The sequence below is a fragment of the Gossypium raimondii genome, chromosome 9 (assembly GCF_025698545.1).
Source record: "Gossypium raimondii isolate GPD5lz chromosome 9, ASM2569854v1, whole genome shotgun sequence".
NCBI classification, from domain to species: Eukaryota; Viridiplantae; Streptophyta; class Magnoliopsida; order Malvales; family Malvaceae; genus Gossypium; species Gossypium raimondii.
The window spans coordinates 15,238,369-15,255,750 of NC_068573.1; the positions used below are offsets into that span (position 1 = coordinate 15,238,369).

The 17,382-nt window shown below is 40.8% G+C and overlaps 21 non-coding genes and 14 pseudogenes across 21 annotated transcripts; all 35 read right to left on the reverse strand.

Moving 5' to 3' along the window:
- Positions 1–1,200: 1,200 nt before the first annotated feature.
- On the reverse strand, positions 1,201–1,318 carry LOC128033474 (5S ribosomal RNA; annotated as a pseudogene).
- A 184-nt stretch (positions 1,319–1,502) lies between these two features.
- On the reverse strand, positions 1,503–1,620 carry LOC128033365 (5S ribosomal RNA). The gene has a single exon (XR_008189532.1). It is a non-coding gene; the product is annotated as a 5S ribosomal RNA (ribosomal RNA).
- Positions 1,621–1,805: 185 nt separating this feature from the next.
- Positions 1,806–1,921, reverse strand: LOC128033386 (5S ribosomal RNA; annotated as a pseudogene).
- Positions 1,922–2,695: 774 nt separating this feature from the next.
- LOC128032846 (5S ribosomal RNA) lies at positions 2,696–2,814 on the reverse strand. Its single transcript, XR_008189186.1, has one exon. It is a non-coding gene; the product is annotated as a 5S ribosomal RNA (ribosomal RNA).
- Positions 2,815–2,994: 180 nt separating this feature from the next.
- LOC128033505 (5S ribosomal RNA) lies at positions 2,995–3,110 on the reverse strand (annotated as a pseudogene).
- A 795-nt stretch (positions 3,111–3,905) lies between these two features.
- Positions 3,906–4,019, reverse strand: LOC128033500 (5S ribosomal RNA; annotated as a pseudogene).
- Positions 4,020–5,469: 1,450 nt separating this feature from the next.
- On the reverse strand, positions 5,470–5,588 carry LOC128033110 (5S ribosomal RNA). Its single transcript, XR_008189445.1, has one exon. It is a non-coding gene; the product is annotated as a 5S ribosomal RNA (ribosomal RNA).
- Positions 5,589–5,772: 184 nt separating this feature from the next.
- On the reverse strand, positions 5,773–5,891 carry LOC128032973 (5S ribosomal RNA). Its single transcript, XR_008189312.1, has one exon. It is a non-coding gene; the product is annotated as a 5S ribosomal RNA (ribosomal RNA).
- A 483-nt stretch (positions 5,892–6,374) lies between these two features.
- LOC128033389 (5S ribosomal RNA) lies at positions 6,375–6,493 on the reverse strand. Its single transcript, XR_008189537.1, has one exon. It is a non-coding gene; the product is annotated as a 5S ribosomal RNA (ribosomal RNA).
- A 184-nt stretch (positions 6,494–6,677) lies between these two features.
- LOC128032863 (5S ribosomal RNA) lies at positions 6,678–6,796 on the reverse strand. The gene has a single exon (XR_008189204.1). It is a non-coding gene; the product is annotated as a 5S ribosomal RNA (ribosomal RNA).
- Positions 6,797–6,979: 183 nt separating this feature from the next.
- On the reverse strand, positions 6,980–7,096 carry LOC128033138 (5S ribosomal RNA). Its single transcript, XR_008189474.1, has one exon. It is a non-coding gene; the product is annotated as a 5S ribosomal RNA (ribosomal RNA).
- Positions 7,097–7,277: 181 nt separating this feature from the next.
- Positions 7,278–7,391, reverse strand: LOC128033488 (5S ribosomal RNA; annotated as a pseudogene).
- A 183-nt stretch (positions 7,392–7,574) lies between these two features.
- LOC128033334 (5S ribosomal RNA) lies at positions 7,575–7,690 on the reverse strand (annotated as a pseudogene).
- Positions 7,691–7,865: 175 nt separating this feature from the next.
- Positions 7,866–7,980, reverse strand: LOC128033481 (5S ribosomal RNA; annotated as a pseudogene).
- Positions 7,981–9,044: 1,064 nt separating this feature from the next.
- Positions 9,045–9,163, reverse strand: LOC128032925 (5S ribosomal RNA). Its single transcript, XR_008189265.1, has one exon. It is a non-coding gene; the product is annotated as a 5S ribosomal RNA (ribosomal RNA).
- Positions 9,164–9,344: 181 nt separating this feature from the next.
- LOC128033414 (5S ribosomal RNA) lies at positions 9,345–9,460 on the reverse strand (annotated as a pseudogene).
- Positions 9,461–9,636: 176 nt separating this feature from the next.
- On the reverse strand, positions 9,637–9,750 carry LOC128033428 (5S ribosomal RNA; annotated as a pseudogene).
- Positions 9,751–9,928: 178 nt separating this feature from the next.
- Positions 9,929–10,043, reverse strand: LOC128033520 (5S ribosomal RNA; annotated as a pseudogene).
- Positions 10,044–10,222: 179 nt separating this feature from the next.
- LOC128032840 (5S ribosomal RNA) lies at positions 10,223–10,341 on the reverse strand. Its single transcript, XR_008189181.1, has one exon. It is a non-coding gene; the product is annotated as a 5S ribosomal RNA (ribosomal RNA).
- A 181-nt stretch (positions 10,342–10,522) lies between these two features.
- Positions 10,523–10,640, reverse strand: LOC128033356 (5S ribosomal RNA; annotated as a pseudogene).
- A 486-nt stretch (positions 10,641–11,126) lies between these two features.
- LOC128033519 (5S ribosomal RNA) lies at positions 11,127–11,243 on the reverse strand (annotated as a pseudogene).
- Positions 11,244–12,031: 788 nt separating this feature from the next.
- On the reverse strand, positions 12,032–12,150 carry LOC128033353 (5S ribosomal RNA). Its single transcript, XR_008189530.1, has one exon. It is a non-coding gene; the product is annotated as a 5S ribosomal RNA (ribosomal RNA).
- A 481-nt stretch (positions 12,151–12,631) lies between these two features.
- On the reverse strand, positions 12,632–12,750 carry LOC128033290 (5S ribosomal RNA). The gene has a single exon (XR_008189519.1). It is a non-coding gene; the product is annotated as a 5S ribosomal RNA (ribosomal RNA).
- A 183-nt stretch (positions 12,751–12,933) lies between these two features.
- Positions 12,934–13,052, reverse strand: LOC128033216 (5S ribosomal RNA). The gene has a single exon (XR_008189506.1). It is a non-coding gene; the product is annotated as a 5S ribosomal RNA (ribosomal RNA).
- Positions 13,053–13,236: 184 nt separating this feature from the next.
- On the reverse strand, positions 13,237–13,355 carry LOC128032832 (5S ribosomal RNA). The gene has a single exon (XR_008189173.1). It is a non-coding gene; the product is annotated as a 5S ribosomal RNA (ribosomal RNA).
- Positions 13,356–13,539: 184 nt separating this feature from the next.
- LOC128033467 (5S ribosomal RNA) lies at positions 13,540–13,655 on the reverse strand (annotated as a pseudogene).
- A 476-nt stretch (positions 13,656–14,131) lies between these two features.
- On the reverse strand, positions 14,132–14,248 carry LOC128033101 (5S ribosomal RNA). The gene has a single exon (XR_008189437.1). It is a non-coding gene; the product is annotated as a 5S ribosomal RNA (ribosomal RNA).
- A 183-nt stretch (positions 14,249–14,431) lies between these two features.
- Positions 14,432–14,550, reverse strand: LOC128033141 (5S ribosomal RNA). The gene has a single exon (XR_008189476.1). It is a non-coding gene; the product is annotated as a 5S ribosomal RNA (ribosomal RNA).
- A 183-nt stretch (positions 14,551–14,733) lies between these two features.
- Positions 14,734–14,852, reverse strand: LOC128032906 (5S ribosomal RNA). Its single transcript, XR_008189247.1, has one exon. It is a non-coding gene; the product is annotated as a 5S ribosomal RNA (ribosomal RNA).
- Positions 14,853–15,037: 185 nt separating this feature from the next.
- On the reverse strand, positions 15,038–15,156 carry LOC128033024 (5S ribosomal RNA). Its single transcript, XR_008189360.1, has one exon. It is a non-coding gene; the product is annotated as a 5S ribosomal RNA (ribosomal RNA).
- A 183-nt stretch (positions 15,157–15,339) lies between these two features.
- On the reverse strand, positions 15,340–15,458 carry LOC128033038 (5S ribosomal RNA). The gene has a single exon (XR_008189374.1). It is a non-coding gene; the product is annotated as a 5S ribosomal RNA (ribosomal RNA).
- Positions 15,459–15,642: 184 nt separating this feature from the next.
- LOC128033072 (5S ribosomal RNA) lies at positions 15,643–15,761 on the reverse strand. The gene has a single exon (XR_008189408.1). It is a non-coding gene; the product is annotated as a 5S ribosomal RNA (ribosomal RNA).
- A 758-nt stretch (positions 15,762–16,519) lies between these two features.
- On the reverse strand, positions 16,520–16,634 carry LOC128033515 (5S ribosomal RNA; annotated as a pseudogene).
- Positions 16,635–16,818: 184 nt separating this feature from the next.
- Positions 16,819–16,937, reverse strand: LOC128033192 (5S ribosomal RNA). Its single transcript, XR_008189502.1, has one exon. It is a non-coding gene; the product is annotated as a 5S ribosomal RNA (ribosomal RNA).
- A 181-nt stretch (positions 16,938–17,118) lies between these two features.
- On the reverse strand, positions 17,119–17,237 carry LOC128033081 (5S ribosomal RNA). Its single transcript, XR_008189417.1, has one exon. It is a non-coding gene; the product is annotated as a 5S ribosomal RNA (ribosomal RNA).
- Positions 17,238–17,382: the final 145 nt, after the last annotated feature.

Consider the following 17,382-nt stretch of genomic DNA (forward strand, 5'->3'; position numbering starts at 1 on the left):
AAACATTATATGAAATAAAATGGGAGGGTGCAACACGTGGAATTCCCGGAGGTCACCAATCCTAGTACTACTCTCCTGCACGCTTAATCATGCGAAGTTACGATGGGATCCGGTGCATTAGTGTTTGGTATGATCGCATTGAGTCAACTCTTGCGCAATCTATTCATATAAAAGGTCGCTCTTATCGCAGATTTGCCTCGAATTTAAGGCAAATTAGACCAAATATTGCTTCAAATTATTTATTTTACAAAATGCAAATAACGAATGAGTTACACCACGCCGAGAAAATGCAACTAAAAAAATTATATGAAATAAAATGGGAGGGTGCAACACGAGGAATTCGGAGGTCACCCATCCTAGTACTACTCTCTCAAGCACGCTTAACTGCGGAGTTACGATGGGATCCGGTGCATTAGCTCTGTATGATCGCACCACAACTCTTGCACTTAATCTATTCATATAAAGGCAGCCCTTATCGCACTTGCGCCTCGAATTTGAATACAAATTCGACCAAATATTGTTTTCAATTATTTATTTCACAAAATGCAAATAACGAATGAGTTACACCACGTCAGAGAAAATGCAACTAAATAAAACATTCTATGAAATAAAATGGGAGGGTGCAACACGAGGACTTCCGGAGGTCACCCATCCTAGTACTACTCTCGCCAAAGGCGGCTTCCATGCGGAGTTCGATGGGATCCGGTGCATTATTCTTCGGTATGATCGCACATTTCAACTCTTGCATAATCTATTAGTGTAAAGGTTTCATGATTCGCCTCGAAATTAATAGCAAATTCGACCAAATATTGTTTCAAATTATTTATTTCACAAAAGCGTAAATAACGAATGATTTACCACGTCGAAAATGCAACTAAAAAACCATTATGAATTAAAATGGGAGGGTGCAATCTGAGCACTTCGAGGAGGTCACCATCCGTAGTACTACTCTGCATTAAGGCGCTTAGCTATGAGTTACGATGGGATCCGGTGCATTAGTCTTGGTATGATCGCTTTGCAATCAACTCTTGCGCAACCTATTCATAAAAATTTTTGTTATCGTACTTGAGCCTCGAATTTGAATACAAATGCGACAAAATATTATTTCAAATTATTTACTTCACAAAAGCGCAAATAACGAATGAGTTACACCAAGTCGAGAAAATGCAACTAAAAAAACATTATATGAAATAAAATGGGAGGGTGCAACACGTGGAATTCCTCAGAGGTCACCCATCCTAGTACTACTCTCTTTAAGCATGCTTAACTGCGGAGTTCGATGGGATCCGGTGCATTAGTGTCTGGTATGATCGCATCCGTCAACTCTTGCGCAATCTATTCATATAAAGGCTGCCCTTATCGCAAGACTTGGCGCCGAATTTAAAGGCAAATTCGACCAAATATTGTTTCAAATTATTTATTTTACAAAATGCAAATAACGAATGAGTTACACCACGTCGAGAAAACGCAACTAAAAAAAAATTATATGAAATAAAATGGGAGGGGTGCAACACGTGGAATTCCCAGGAGGTCACCCATCCTAGTACTACTCTCGCCCAAGCACGCTTAACTGCGGAGTTCGATGGGATCCGGTGCATTAGGGCTGGTATGATCGCACCCGTCAACTCTTGCGCAATCTATTCATATAAAGGCTGCCCCTTATCGCACTTGCGCCTCGAATTTAAAGGCAAATTCGACCAAATATTGTTTCCAATTATTTATTTCACAAAATGCAAATAACGAATGAGTTACACCACGTCGAGAAAATGCAACTAAATAAAAACATTCTATGAAATAAAATGGGAGGGGTGCAACACGAGGACTTCCCAGGAGGTCACCCATCCTAGTACTACTCTCGCCCAAAGACGCTTCATCATGGAGTTCGATGGGATCCGGCATTATTGCCGGTATGATCGCATCTCACAACTCTTGCGCAATCTATTCGTATAAAGGTTGCCCTTATCACAGATTTGGCGCCTAAATTAATGGCAAATTCACCAAATATTGTTTCAAATTATTTATTTCACAAAACGAAATAACGAATGAGTTACACCACGCCGAGAAAATGCAACTAAAAAACCATTATATGAATTAAAATGGGAGGGTGCAACACGAGCACTTCCTCAGAGGTCACCCATCGTAGTACTACTCTCGCCCAAGCACGCTTAATCATGAGTTCGATGGGATCCGCATTAGTCTTTGGTATGATCGCACTGCACAACTCTTGCGCAATCTATTCATAAAAGGCGCCTCTTATCGCATTTAGCCTCGAATTTGAATACAAATTCGACCAAATATCGTTCCAAATTATTTACTTCACGAAACGCAAATAACGAATGAGTTACACCACGTCGAGAAAACGCAACTAAAAAAAACATTATATGAAATAAAATGGCAGGGGTGCAACACGAGGACTTCCCAGGAGGTCACCAATCCTAGTACTACTCTCTCCGTGCACGCTTAATCATGAGTTCGATGGGATCCGTGCATTATCACGGTATGATCGCACCCGTCAACTCTTGCGCAATCTATTCATAAAAAGGCTGCCTCTTATCGCACTTGCGCCTCGAATTTGAATACAAATTCGACAAAATATCGTTTCAAATTATTTATTTCACAAAACGCAAATAATGAATGAGTTACACCACGTCGAGAAAATGCAACTAAAAAAAATATTATATGAAATAAAATGGGAGGGGTGCAACACGAGGACTTCCCAGGAGGTCACCCATCCTAGTGCTACTCTCGCCCAAGCACGCTTAACCGCGGAGTTCTGAGGGGATCCAGTGCATTAGTGCTGGTATGATCGCACCCGTCAATTCTTGCACAATCTATTCATATAAAGGCAGCCCCTTATCGCACTTGCGCGTCAAATTTGAATACAAATTCGACAAAATATCGTTTCAAATTATTTATTTCACAAAACGCAAATAACGAATGAGTTACATCACGTCGAGAAAATGCAACTAAAAAAATTATATGAAATAAAATGGGAGGGTGCAACACGAGGACTTCCTGGAGGTCACCTATCCTAGTACTACTCTCGCCAAGCACGCTTAACTACGGAGTTCGATGGGATCCGTGCATTAGTCTTTGGTATGATCGCATCCGCCAACTCTTGCGCAATCTATTCATAAAAGGTGCCTCTTATCGATTTTCGCCTCAATTTGAATACAAATTCGACCAAATATCGCTCCAAATTATTTACTTCACTAAACGCAAATAGCGAATGAGTTACACCACGCCGAGAAAACGCAACTAAAAAAAACATTATATGAAATAAAATGGCGAGGGTGCAACACGAGGACTTCCTGTGAGGTCACCAATCCTAGTACTACTTTCTCCTGCACGCTTAATCATGGAGTTCGATGGGATCCGTGCATTAGTGCCGGTATGATCGCACTGCCAACTCTTGCGCAATCTATTCATAAAAGGCGCCTCTTATCAAGATTTTGCGCCAATTTGAATACAAATTCGACAAAATATCGCTTTCAAATTATTTATTTCACAAAACGCAAATAATGAATGAGTTACACCACGCCGAGAAAATGCAACTAAAAAAATATTATATGAAATAAAATGGGAGGTGCAACACGAGGACTTCCTGTGAGGTCACCCATCCTAGTGCTACTCTCGCCAAGCACGCTTAATCATGGAGTTCGATGGGATCCGTGCATTAGTTGGTATGATCGCACTCCTGCCAATTCTTGCACAATCTATTCATATAAAGGTGCCTTATATCAAGATATTCATGCGCTTATCGCATAATTAACATTTTTCAAATTTGAATACAAATTCGACAAAATATCGCTTCAAATTATTTATTTCACGTAACGCAAATAACGAATGAGTTACACCACGCCGAGAAAATGCAACTAAAAAAACATTCTATGAAATAAAATGGGAGGGTGCAAGACGAGACTTCCTGTGAGGTCACCCATCCTAGTACTACACTCGCCAAGGACGCTTAACTCAGGAGTTCGATGGGATCCTGCATTATTGCCGGTATGATCGCACCTGCCTATTCTGCGCAATCTATTCACATAAAGGTTGCCTCTTATCGAATTGCGGCTCGAATTTAAATACAAATTCGACCAAATATTGTTTCAAATTATTTATTTCACAAAATAAATAACGAATGAGTTACATCACGTCGAGAAAATGCAACTAAAAAACATTATATGAAATAAAATGGGAGGTGCAACACGAGGACTTCCCAGAGGTCACCTATCCTAGTACCACTCTCGCCAAGCACGCTTAACTCGAGTTCGATGGGATCCGGTGCATTAGTCTTTGGTATGATCGCACCTGTCAACTCTTGCGCAATCTATTCATATAAAGGAGCCTCTTATCGAGCTTTGCCTCGAATTTGAATACAAATTCGACCAAATATCATTTCAAATTATTTACTTCACGTAAACGCAAATAACGTAATGAGTTACACCACGCTGAGAAAATGCAACTAAAAAAACATTATATGAAATAAAATGGGAGGGTGCAACACGAGGACTTCCCAGAGGTCACCAATCCTAGTACTACTCTCGCCAAGCACGCTTGATCATGAGTTCGATGGGATCCGGTGCATTAGTGCCGGTATGATCGCACCGTCAACTCTTGCGCAATCTATTCATATAAAGGCTGCCTCTTATCGACTTTGGGCCTCAATTTGAATAGAAATTGACAAAATATCCTTTCAAATTATTTATTTCACAAAACGCAAATAACGAATGAGTTACACCACGTCGAGAAAATGCAACTAAAAAGCATTATATGAAATAAAATGGGAGGTGCAACACGAGGACTTCCAGAGGTCACCCATCCTAGTACTACTCTCGCCAAGCACGCTTAATCATGGAGTTCGATGGGATCCGGTGCATTAGTCTTTGGTATGATCGCCCAAATCAACATTGTAACAATCTATTCATATAAGGGCTGCCTCTTATCAAGACTTGCGCGTCGAATTTGAATACAAATTAGACAAAATATCGCTTTCAAATTATTTATTTCACAAAACGCAAATAACGAATGAGTTACACCACGCCAAGAAAATGCAACTAAAAATACATTATATGAAATAAAATGGGAGGAGTGCAACACGGATTTCCCAGAGGACTTCCCCGCCAAGCAGAGAGTCATCCCATCCTAGTACTACTCTATTCATATAAGCACGCTTAGCTCGAATTTGAGTTATCGATGGGATACACCCGCCGAGAAAATGCATTATATTGGGAGGAGTGCAACACGTGATGATCGCAGTACTACTCTCGCCAAGCACGCTTAATCATGAGTCAACTCTTGCGCAACCTATTCATATAAAGGCTACTCGTTATAGTACTTAACCTCGATTTTGAATACAAATTCGACAAAATATCGTTTCAAATTATTTATTTCACAAAACGCAAATAAGGAATTAGTTACACCACGTTGAGAAAATGCAACTAAAAAAACATTATATGAAATATAATTCGAAGCGTGCAACACGAGGACTTCCCAGGAGGTCACCCATCCTATTACTACCCTCGCCCAAGAATGCTTAGCTGCGGAGTTCTGATGGAATCCGGTGCATTAGTGTTGGTATGATCGCACCCGTCAACTCTTGCGCAATCTATTCATATAAAGGCTGCCGCTTATCACACTTGTGCCTCGAATTTAAATGCAAATTCGACCAAATATCGTTTCAAATTATATATTTCACAAAACCCAAATAACGAATGAGTTACACCACGTCGGGAAAATGCAACTATATAAAACATTATATGAAATAAAATGGGAGGGGTGCAACACGATGACTTCCCAAGAGGTCACCCATCCTAGTACTACTCTCGCCCAAGCACGCTTAACTGCGGAGTTCGGATGGGATCCGGTGCAATAGTTCTGGTATGATCGTACCCGTCAACTCTTGCGCAACCTATTCATATAAAGGCTGCCTCTTATCCCACTTCAGCCTCGATTTTGAATACAAATACGACAAAATATCGTTTCAAATTATTTATTTCACAAAACGCAAAAAACGAATGAGTTACACCACGTCGAGAAAATGCAACTAAAAAAAACATTATATGAAATAAAATGGGACGGGTGCAACACGAGGACTTTCGAGGAGGTCACCCATCCTAGTACTACTCTCGCCAAGGACGCTTAATCGTGGAGTTCGATGGGATCCGGTGCATTATTGTCGGTATGATCGCACTGCCAACTCTTGCGCAATCTATTCATATAAAGGTCGCCTCTTATCACACTTGCGCTCGAATTTGAATACAAATTTGACCAAATATCGTTCCAAATTATGTATTTCACAAAACGCAAATAACGAATGAGTTACACCACGTGGAGAAAACGCAACTATATAAAACATTATATGAAAAAAAATAGGAGGGGTGCAACACGAGGACTTCCCAAGAGGTCACCCATCCTAGTACTACTCTCGCCCAAGCACGCTTAACTGCGGAGTTCGGATGGGATCCGGTGCAATAGTTCTGGTATGATCGTACCCGTCAACTCTTGTGTAACCTATTCATATAAAGCCTGCCTCTTATCGCACTTCAGCCTCGATTTTGAATACAAATATGAAAAAATATCGTTCCAAATTATTTATTTCACAAAACCCAAAAAACGAATGAGTTACACCACGTCGAGAAAATGCAACTAAAAAAAACATTATATGAAATAAAATGGGACGGGTGCAACACGAGGACTTCCGAGGAGGTCACCCATCCTAGTACTACTCTCGCCCAAGGACGCTTAACTGTGGAGTTCTGATGGGATCCAGTGCATTATTGCTGGTATGATCGCACCCGTCAACTCTTGCGCAATCTATTCATATAAAGGCTGCCTCTTATCACACTTGCGCCTCGAATTTGAATACAAATTCGACCAAATATCGTTCCAAATTATGTATTTCACAAAACGCAAATAACGAATGAGTTACACCACGTGGAGAAAATGCAACTAAAAAAACATTATATGAAATAAAATGGGAAGGGTGCAACACGAGGACCTCCCAGGAGGTCACCAATCCTAGTACTACTCTCGCCCAAGCACGCTTAACTACGGAGTTCGATGGGATCCGTGCATTAGTGCCGGTATGATCGCACCGCCAACTCTTGCGCAATCTATTCATATAAAGGTCTGCCTCTTATCGATTTTTGCGCCGAATTTGAATACAAATTCGACAAAATATCGCTTCAAATTATTTATTTCACAAAACGCAAATAATGAATGAGTTACACCACGCCGAGAAAATGCAACTAAAAAAATATTATATGAAATAAAATGGGAGGGTGCAACACGAGGATTTCCAGAGGTCACCCATCCTAGTACTACTCTCGCCCAAGCACGCTTAATCATGAGTTCGATGGGATCCCAGTATTAGTGTCGGCATGATCGCACCCGCCAACTCTTGCGCAATCTATTCATATAAAGGCTGCCCTTATCAAGATTTAAAGGTCGAATTTGAATACAAATTCGACAAAATATCGTGTCAAATTATTTATTTCACAAAACGCAAATAACGTAATGAGTTACACCACGCCGAGAAAATGCAACTAAAAAAACATTCTATGAAATAAAATGGGAGGGTGCAACACGAGGACTTCCTGTGAGGTCACCCATCCTAGTACTACACTCGCCAAGGACGCTTAACTACGGAGTTCGATGGGATCCGTGCATTATTGCCGGTATGATCGCACCCGTGAATTCTTGCATAACTGCTCATATAAAGGTTGCCCTTATCGCAATTTCGCTCAATTTAAAGGCAAATTCGACCAATATTGTTTCAAATTAATTATTTCACAAAACGCAAATAATGAATGAGTTACACCACGCCGAGAAAATGCAACTAAAAAAATTATATGAAATAAAATGGGAGGGTGCAACACGAGGACTTCTGCGAGGTCACCTATCCCGGTACTACTCGCCAAAGACGCTTAACTACGGAGTTCGATGGGATCCGGTGCATTAGTCTTTGGTATGATCGCACCGCCAACTCTTGCGCAATCTATTCATATAAAGGTCGCCTCTTATCACACTTGCGCCTCAATTTAAATGCAAATTCACCAAGTATCGCTTTCAAATTATTTATTTCACAAAACGCAAATAACGTAATGAGTTACACCACGCCGAGAAAATGAAACTAAATAAAACAATATATGAAACAAAATGGGAGGTGCAACATGAGGACTTCCAAACACGCCACCCATCCTAGTACTACTCGCCAAGCACGCTTAATCATGAGTTTCGATGGGATCCGGTGCATTAGCTCGTATGATCGCACCCACAACTCTTGCGCAACCTATTCATATAAAGGTGCCTCTTCTCGCACTTGCGCCTCGAATTTGAATACAAGTTCGACAAAATATCGCTTCAAATTATTTATTTCACAAAACGCAAATAACGTAATGAGTTACACCACGCCGAGAAAATGCAACTAAAAATACATTATATGAAATAAAATGGAGGAGTGCAACACGGAGTTCCAGAGATCACCCATCCTAGTACTACTCTCGCCCAAGCACGCTTAATCATGAGTTCGATGGGATCCCGTGCATTAGTGTCGGTATGATCGCACCCACAACTCTTGCGCAACCTATTCATATAAAGGCTACCGTTATAGTACTTAACCTCGATTTTGAATACAAATTGACAAAATATCGCTTCAAATTATTTATTTCACAAAACGCAAATAAGGAATTAGTTACACCACGCCGAGAAAATGCAACTAAAAAACATTATATGAAATAAAATTCAAGGGTGCAACACGAGGACTTCCCAGAGGTCACCCATCCTAGAACTACCTCGCCAAGAACGCTTAGTCATGAGTTCGATGGAATCCGGTGCATTAGTCTTGGTATGATCACACCACAACTCTTGCGCAATCTATTAATATAAAGGTAAAGGCCGCTTATCACACTTGTGCCTCGAATTTAAATGCAAATTCGACCAAATATCGTTTCAAATTATATATTTCACAAAATGTAAATAACGAATGAGTTACACCACGTCGGGAAACTGCAACTATATAAAACATTATATGAAATAAAATGGGAGGGGTGCAACACGAGGACATCCCAAGAGGTCACCCATCCTAGTACTACTCTCGCCCAAGCACGCTTAACTGCGGAGTTCGGATGGGATCCGGTGCAATAATACTGGTATGATCGTACCCGTCAACTCTTGCGCAACCTATTCATAAAAAGGCTGCCTCTTATCGCACTTCAAATTTCGATTTTGAATACAAATACGACAAAATATCGCTTCAAATTATTTATTTCACAAAACGAAAAACGAATGAGTTACACCACGCCGATAAAATGCAACTAAAAAAACATTATATGAAATAAAATGGGAGGGTGCAACACGAGGACTTCCTGTGAGGTCACCCATCCTAGTACTACTCTCGCCAAGGACGCTTAACGTGGAGTTCGATGGGATCCGGTGCATTATTGCCGGTATGATCGCACCACAACTCTTGCGCAATCTATTCATATAAAGGCCTCTTATCACACTTCTGCGCCTCGAATTTGAATACAAATTCACCAAATATCGCTCCAAATTATGTATTTCACAAAACGCAAATAACGAATGAGTTACACCACGGAGAAAGCGCAACCATATAAAACATTATATGAAATAAAATGGAGGGTGCAACACGAGGACTTCCCAAGAGGTCACCCATCCTAGTACTACTCTCGCCCAAGCACGCTTAATCATGGAGTTCGGATGGGATCCGCAATAGTTCGTATGATCGCATCTGCCAACTCTTGCGCAACTTATTCATATAATGGTGCCTCTTATCGCACTTCAAATTTCGATTTTGAATACAAATACGAAAAATATCGCTTCAAATTATTTATTTCACAAAACGCAAAAACGAATGAGTTACACCACGCCGAGAAAATGCAACAAAAAACATTATATGAAATAAAATGGGACGGTGCAACACGAGGACTTCCGAGGAGGTCACCCATCCAAGTACTACTCGCCAAGGATGCTTAACTGTGGTGTTCGATGGGATCTGGTGCATTATTGCCGGTATGATCGCACCCACAACTCTTGCGCAATCTATTCATATAAAGGCGCCTCTTATCACACTTGCGCGCCGAATTTGAATACAAATTCACCAAATATCGCTCCAAATTATGTATTTCATAAAACGCAAATAACGAATGAGTTACACCACGTGGAGAAAACGCAACTAAAAAACATTATATGAAATAAAATGGGAAGGGTGCAACACGAGGACTTCCCAGGAGGTCACCCATCCTAGTACTACTCTCGCCCTAGCACGCTTCACTTCGAAGTTCAGATGGGATCCGGTGCATTAGTGCTGGTATGATCGCACCCGACAATTCTTGCGCAATCTATTCATATAAAGGCTGCCCCTTATCGCACTTGCTCCTCAAATTTAAAGGAAAATTCGACCAAATATTGTTTCAAATTATTTATTTCACAAAACGCAAATAACGAATGAGTTACACCACGTCGAGAAAATGCAACTAAAAAAACATTATATGAAATAAAATGGAGGGTGCAACACAAGGACTTCCCAAGAGGTCACCTATCCTAGTACTAGTCTCGCCAAGCACGCTTAACTACTGTAGTTCGATGGGATCCGGTGCATTAGTGCCGGTATGATCGCACTCACAACTCTTGCACAATCTATTCATATATAGGTCGCCTCTTATCAAGATTTTTTTGGCCGTCAATTTGAATACAAATTCGACAAAATATCGCTTCAAATTATTTATTTCACAAAACGCAAATAACGAATGAGTTACACCACGCTGAGAAAATGCAACTAAAAAAATATTATATGAAATAAAATGGGAGGGTGCAACACGAGGACTTCCTGTGAGGTCACCCATCCTAGTACTACTCTCGCCAAAGCACGCTTAATCGTGGAGTTCGATATGATCCGTGCATTAGTGTCGGTATTATCGCATCTGGCCAACTGCTATGCTAATCTATTCATATAAGGGCCTCTTATCAAGATTTTGCGCGCCGAATTTGAATACAAATTCGACCAAATATCGCTCCAAATTATTTACTTCACTAAACGCAAATAACGTAATGAGTTACACCACGCCGAGAAAACGCAACCTAAAAAACATTATCTCAAATAAAATGGGAGGGTGCAACACGAGGACTTCCTGTGAGGTCACCGATCATAGTACTACTCTCACCCAAGCACGCTTAATCATGGAGTTCGATGGGATACGGTGCATTAGTGCGGTATGATCGCACCGCCAACTCTTGCACAATCTATTCATATAAAGGTCGCCTCTTATCAAGATTTTCTTGCACCTCGAATTTGATTACAAATTCGACAAAATATCGCTTCAAATTATTTATTTCACAAAACGCAAATAACGAATGAGTTACACCATGTCGAGAAAATGCAACTAAAAAAAATATTATATGAAATAAAATGGGAGGGGTGCAGCACGAGGACTTCCTAGGAGGTCACCCATCCTAGTACTACTCTCGCCCAAGCACGCTTAATCATGAGTTCGATATGATCCGGTGCATTAGTCTTCGGTATTATCGCACCCACAATCACAGCAATCTATTCATATAAGAAACGCCTCTTATCAAGATTTTAAAGCGTCGAATTTGAATACAAATTCGACAAAATATCGCTTCAAATTATTTATTTCACAAAATGCAAATAACGAATGAGTTACACCACGCCGGAAAATGAAACTAAAAAACATTATATGAAATAAAATGGGAGGAGTGCAACACGTGACTTCCTGTGAAGTCACCCATCCTAGTACTACTCTCGCCAAGCACGCTTAATCATGAGTTCGATGGGATCCAAGGTATTAGTGTCGGCATGATCGCACCTGGCCAACTCTTGCGCAATCTATTCATATAAAGGCTGCCCTTATCGATTTTAAAGCGCCGAATTTGAATACAAATTCGACAAAATATCGTGTCAAATTATTTATTTCACAAAACGCAAATAACGAATGAGTTACACCACGTCGAGAAAATGCAACTAAAAAAAAACATTCTATGAAATAAAATGGGAGGGGTGCAACACGAGGACTTCCCAGGAGGTCACCCATCCTAGTACTACACTCGCCCAAGGACGCTTAACTACGGAGTTCTGATGGGATCCGGTGCATTATTGCTGGTATGATCGCACCCGTGAATTCTTGCGCAATCTGTTCATATAAAGGTTGCCCCTTATCGCAATTTCGGCTCGAATTTAAAGGCAAATTCGACCAAATATTGTTTCAAATTAATTATTTCACAAAACGCAAATAATGAATGAGTTACACCACGTCGAGAAAATGCAACTAAAAAAAAATTATATGAAATAAAATGGGAGGGGTGCAACACGAGGACTTCCCAGGAGGTCACCTATCCTGGTACTACTCGCCAAAGACGCTTAACTACTTGAGTTTCGATGGGATCCGCATTAGTGCCGGTATGATCGCACCCGTCAACTCTTGCGCAATCTATTCATATAAAGGCTGCCTCTTATCACACTTGCGCCTCGAATTTAAATGCAAATTCGACCAAGTATCGTTTCAAATTATTTATTTCACAAAACGCAAATAACGAATGAGTTACACCACGTCGAGAAAATGAAACTAAATAAAACAATATATGAAACAAAATGGGAGGGGTGCAACACGAGGACTTCCCAATAGGTCACCCATCCTAGTACTACTCTCGCCCAAGCACGCTTAACTGCGGAGTTCTGATGGGATCCGGTGCATTAGCTCAGGTATGATCGCACCCGTCAACTCTTGCGCAACCTATTCATATAAAGGCTGCCTCTTCTCGCACTTGCGCCTCGAATTTGAATACAAGTTCGACAAAATATCGTTTCAAATTATTTATTTCACAAAACGCAAATAACGAATGAGTTACACCACGTCGAGAAAATGCAACTAAAAATACATTATATGAAATAAAATGGGAGGAGTGCAACACGTGGAGTTCCCAGGAGATCACCCATCCTAGTACTACTCTCGCCCAAGCACGCTTAACTGCGGAGTTCTGATGGGATCCTGTGCATTAGTGCTGGTATGATCGCACCCGTCAACTCTTGCGCAACCTATTCATATAAAGGCTACCTGTTATAGTACTTAACCCTCGATTTTGAATACAAATTCGACAAAATATCGTTTCAAATTATTTATTTCACAAAACGCAAATAAGGAATTAGTTACACCACGTCGAGAAAATGCAACTAAAAAAAACATTATATGAAATAAAATTCGAAGGGTGCAACACGAGGACTTCCCAGGAGGTCACCCATCCTAGAACTACCCTCGCCCAAGAACGCTTAGCTGCGGAGTTCTGATGGAATCCGGTGCATTAGTGCTGGTATGATCACACCCGTCAACTCTTGCGCAATCTATTAATATAAAGGCTGCCGCTTATCACACTTGTGCCTCGAATTTAAATGCAAATTCGACCAAATATCGTTTCAAATTATATATTTCACAAAATGTAAATAACGAATGAGTTACACCACGTCGGGAAACTGCAACTATATAAAACATTATATGAAATAAAATGGGAGGGGTGCAACACGAGGACATCCCAAGAGGTCACCCATCCTAGTACTACTCTCGCCAAGCACGCTTAATCATGGAGTTCGGATGGGATCCGGCAATAGTATCGGTATGATCGCATCGCCAACTCTTGCAGCAACCTATTCATAAAAAGGCGCCTCTTATCGCACTTCACCTCGATTTTGAATACAAATACGACAAAATATCGCTTCAAATTATTTATTTCACAAAACGCAAAAACGAATGAGTTACACCACGCCGATAAAATGCAACTAAAAAACATTATATGAAATAAAATGGGAGGGTGCAACACGAGGACTTCCTGGAGGTCACCCATCCTAGTACTACTCGCCAAGGACGCTTAACGTGGAGTTTCGATGGGATCCGGTGCATTATTGCTGGTATGATCGCACCCGTCAACTCTTGCGCAATCTATTCATATAAAGGCTGCCTCTTATCACACTTGCGCCTCGAATTTGAATACAAATTCGACCAAATATCGTTCCAAATTATGTATTTCACAAAACGCAAATAACGAATGAGTTACACCACGTGGAGAAAGCGCAACCATATAAAACATTATATGAAATAAAATGGGAGGGGTGCAACACGAGGACTTCCCAAGAGGTCACCCATCCTAGTACTACTCTCCCAAGCACGCTTAACTGCGGAGTTCGGATGGGATCCGGTGCAATAGTTCTGGTATGATCGTACCCGTCAACTCTTGCGCAACTTATTCATATAATGGCTGCCTCTTATCGCACTTCAGCCTCGATTTTGAATACAAATACGAAAAAATATCGTTTCAAATTATTTATTTCACAAAACGCAAAAAACGAATGAGTTACACCACGTCGAGAAAATGCAACAAAAAAAACATTATATGAAATAAAATGGGACGGGTGCAACACGAGGACTTCCGAGGAGGTCACCCATCCAAGTACTACTCTCGCCCAAGGATGCTTAACTGTGGTGTTCTGATGGGATCTGGTGCATTATTGCTGGTATGATCGCACCCGTCAACTCTTGCGCAATCTATTCATATAAAGGCTGCCTCTTATCACACTTGCGCCTCGAATTTGAATACAAATTCGACCAAATATCGTTCCAAATTATGTATTTCATAAAACGCAAATAACGAATGAGTTACACCACGTGGAGAAAACGCAACTAAAAAAACATTATATGAAATAAAATGGGAAGGGTGCAACACGAGGACTTCCCAGGAGGTCACCCATCCTAGTACTACTCTCGCCCTAGCACGCTTCACTTCGAAGTTCAGATGGGATCCGGTGCATTAGTGCTGGTATGATCGCACCCGACAATTCTTGCGCAATCTATTCATATAAAGGCTGCCCCTTATCGCACTTGCTCCTCGAATTTAAAGGAAAATTCGACCAAATATTGTTTCAAATTATTTATTTCACAAAACGCAAATAACGAATGAGTTACACCACGTCGAGAAAATGCAACTAAAAAAAAACATTATATGAAATAAAATGGGAGGGGTGCAACACAAGGACTTCCCAAGAGGTCACCTATCCTAGTGCTAGTCTCGCCCAAGCACGCTTAACTACAGAGTTCTGATGGGATCCGGTGCATTAGTGCTGGTATGATCGCACCCGTCAACTCTTGCACAATCTATTCATATATAGGCTGCCTCTTATCGCACTTGCGCGTCGAATTTGAATACAAATTCGACAAAATATCGTTTCAAATTATTTATTTCACAAAACGCAAATAACGAATGAGTTACACCACGTTGAGAAAATGCAACTAAAAAAATATTATATGAAATAAAATGGGAGGGGTGCAACACGAGGACTTCCCAGGAGGTCACCCATCCTAGTACTACTCTCGCCAAAGCACGCTTAACTGTGGAGTTCTGATATGATCCGGTGCATTAGTGCTGGTATTATCGCACCCGTCAACTGTTGCGCAATCTATTCATATAAGGGCTGCCTCTTATCGCACTTGCGCGTCGAATTTGAATACAAATTCGACCAAATATCGTTCCAAATTATTTACTTCACGAAACGCAAATAACGAATGAGTTACACCACGTCGAGAAAACGCAACCTAAAAAAACATTATCTGAAATAAAATGGGAGGGGTGCAACACGAGGACTTCCCAGGAGGTCACCGATCATAGTACTACTCTCACCCAAGCACGCTTAACTGCGGAGTTCTGATGGGATACGGTGCATTAGTGCTGGTATGATCGCAGCCGTCAACTCTTGCACAATCTATTCATATAAAGGTTGCCTCTTATCGCACTTGCACCTCGAATTTGATTACAAATTCGACAAAATATCGTTTCAAATTATTTATTTCACAAAACGCAAATAACGAATGAGTTACACCATGTCGAGAAAATGCAACTAAAAAAAATATTATATGAAATAAAATGGGAGGGTGCAAAGACGAGGACTTCCTAGAGGTCACCCATCCTAGTACTACTCTCGCCAAGCACGCTTAATCGCAAGTTCGATATGATCCGGTGCATTAGTGCCGGTATTATCGCACTCCACAAATGCAGCAATCTATTCATATAAGGTGGCCTCTTATCAAGATTTAAAGCGTCAATTTGAATACAAATTCGACAAAATATCGCTTCAAATTATTTATTTCACAAAATGCAAATAACGAATGAGTTACACCACGCCGAAAATGAAACTAAAAAACATTATATGAAATAAAATGGGAGGAGTGCAACACGTGGACTTCCAGAAGTCACCCATCCTAGTACTACTCTCGCCCAAGCACGCTTAATCATGAGTTCGATGGGATCCGGTGCATTAGTCTTTGGTATGATCGCACCTGCCAACTCTTGCGCAATCTATTCATATAAAGGCTGCCTCGAATTTAAATGTAAATTCGACCAAATATCGTTTCAAATTATTTACTTCACAAAACGCAAATAATGAATGAGTTCCACCACGTCGAGGAAACGCAACTAAAAAAACCATTATATGAAATAAAATGGGAGGGTGCAACACGAGGACTTCTTAGAGGTCACCCATCCTAGTACTACTCTCGCCAAGCACGCTTAATCATGAGTTCGATGGGATCCGGTGGATTAGTGCCGGTATGATCGCATCCCGCCAACTCTTGCGCAATCTATTCATATAAAGGTCGCCATTATCGCACTTGCGCCTCGAAATTGAATACAAATTCGACCAAATATCGTTCCAAATTATTTATTTCACAAAACGCAAATAACGAATGAGTTACACCACGTCGAGAAAACGCAACTAAAGAAACCATTATATGAAATAAAAAGGGAGGGGTGCAACACGAGAACATCCCAAGAGATCACCCATCCTAGTACTACTCTCGCCCAAGCACGCTTAACTGCGGAGTTCTGATGGGATCCGGTGCATTAGTGCTGGTATGATCGCACCCGTCTACTCTTACGCAATCTTTTCAATAAAGGCTCGCCCTTATCGCACTTGCGCCTCGACTTTAAATGAAAATTCGACCAAAAATCGTTTCAAATTATTTACTTCACAAAACGCAAATAATGAATGAGTTACACCACGTCGAGAAAACGCAACTAAAAAACATTATATGAAATAAAATGAGAGGGGTGCAACAAGAGGACTTCTCAGGAGGTCACCCATCCTAGTACTACTCTCGCCCAAGCACGCTTAACTGCGGAGTTCTGATGGGATCCGGTGCATTAGTGCTGGTATGATCGCACCCGTCAACTCTTGCGCAACCTATTCATAAAAAGGCTGCGTCTTATCGTATTCGAGCCTCGAATTTGAATACAAATGCGACAAAATATTGTTTCAAATTATTTATTTCACAAAACGCAAATAACGAATGAGCTACAGCAAGTCGAGAA